The sequence below is a fragment of the Malurus melanocephalus genome, unplaced genomic scaffold (assembly GCF_030028575.1).
Source record: "Malurus melanocephalus ecotype Western Australia unplaced genomic scaffold, MMel_1.1 scaffold_860, whole genome shotgun sequence".
Classification (NCBI taxonomy): domain Eukaryota; kingdom Metazoa; phylum Chordata; class Aves; order Passeriformes; family Maluridae; genus Malurus; species Malurus melanocephalus.
In genome coordinates, this window is record NW_026624092.1 from 13,559 (window position 1) to 15,666 (window position 2,108).

Genomic DNA, 2,108 nt, shown 5'->3' on the forward strand with positions numbered 1-2,108 from the left:
AAAAAAAATTAATCCACAAGTCCAGCACCTCCAAGGGTCTGGGTAAATTAGTGGGGGAAGAGGATCCCAGCAGGGTCTCTGTGCCCAGCAGGGCTGGTGGGAAATGCCCCAGCGCCGGGCACAGGGACGGGATTATTGAACAGATGGTGCCTTTAATCCCTGCAAGGAGCTCCTGTGACCCGCCCGCACCGCTCCAGCCCAGTGCTCCAGGAATTCCTGATCCCAGGGTGAGCACAACTCCTGGAATGTTGCTCCACTGCCCCCTCAGCACAGCCCCAAAAAAACCCGAGGAGCCAGGCTGGAATATCCCAGCGATGGACACACAAATTCCCTGTCCAAAATCCTCCTGGACGCACCAAAATAACACCAATTCWCCCCAAATTCACGGAGCAGAGCGCAGTCCCGGCGCTYCCACCSCTGGCAGTGCCCAAGGCAGGGTTGGACGGGGTTTGGAGCAATCCCAGTGGAAGGTGWMCAATGGGATCAGTTTTAGGGCGCCTCTCACCCTAAATCTGGGGATTCCATGATCCTACAGCCAGGACAGCCCCACAGAGGCTGATTTTCCTTAAAMAAGGAAGGAGAGCCGGGATATTCCTGCAAACCCCTTCCCGGGCTGTGGGTAAATAAGGGATTTCCACCGAATTCCCCCATTTCAGCGCTGGGTTTGAGCTCCCTTCCCGTCACTCTCAGGAATTCCTCGGCCTCGGCTCATCCCAGCACAGCCCGGGGATCCGTGGGATGTCTCCTCCTTACGAAACACCTCCTGTCACGGGGCAAGGCCCGAAATTCCCCTTCCTGCGCACAAAATTCACCCCRCACCGAGGACACCCCGAGCCGCTCCCGGAACGGCTCCTCCCAAAATCGGGAGATCAGGATCCCTGCTGGAGCATTCCCATCTCCCCGGGGAGGGCAGCTGCCAGCAAAACCTCCTTCCGAAGTAAAAAAATCGATATTTCCAAATTTTGGGATTGGCAATTCGATTTTCAAAGCGCTTCCAGCCCCATGGAGACGATTCCCATGAAAAACGCAGGAAATCTCCGGCAGCTCCCGAACGCCACGCGGGAGGAACTGCCGGCAACCCGCAACAGATGAAGCCAAAGGCTTGAAGATTAAAAAAAAAAAAAAATCCAAATAAAAACGGCAGAAAATGAGTCACGGAGTGCATTAGTCATCGGCACAGAGCCATCCGCAGCTCCATGTGACAGCGGAGGAGCCCGGCCGGCCCCGGAGCAGCCGCGGGATTTGCTAAATAAAACCCCAATCCCCGGCTCGGCCGCGGGCCTGGCAAATCCCGGCTTTAGAGCGGCCCGGGGGTGTTCATGGACATCGCCCCGCGGCCCCCGGGTCTCGGACATCGCCCCGCGGCCCCGGCACCGGGAACGATCGACCGGGACAGGAACGGGCTCAGGACGGAGCTGCGGCCCCTCGGACACTGCAGAGAGACTTCGGCCATCGCCTCTGTCCCTATAAAATCGGGATTAGAGGAGACACGGCAGGGACACTGCCACCATCCCAGGGTGCCCCAAGCCCCAATGTCCAGCCTGGCCCTGCCCACCCTACAGGGAACAATCCCTGCCCAATATCCCACAAAAATCTCCCCTTTTGCACTCTGATCCCATTCCCCGTGTCCTGTCCCTCCGTCCCCTGTCCCTCTCCAGCTCTCCCGGGTCCCTGCACTGCCCGGGGCCCCCGAGGACGCAGCTGCTCCCGGCCCCACAATGGAGCCCGATCCCTTCTGCTCCATTAATTCCCAGTTTTCCCAGGCACAGGAGCCRCGGAGCCGCTCCCAGGGGGGCACGGGGGATGCGGGAATGGGCCCTGACCCCAACACGGCGGGGAGAGGAGGAGAGCAGGACGGGGCTCTGACAGGAGAGTGGCACCRGGAAAAATTCACTGATCACAGGGGGACAATGCAGCAGCCTGGCCTGGGGGACAGGGAATAGAACATTCCAGAACTGGAGCTGCTCCCCAGGGATGCAGCAGCATCAGAGCGGCACCCTGGACCCCCTCCTGTCCCCCAGCAGCCCCAGGGGACCCTGAAAGGCTCCGCACCCCCAAACAGCCAGGCCAGGCTGGGAGCTGGCACTGCATCCATGGGTGCCATCCCG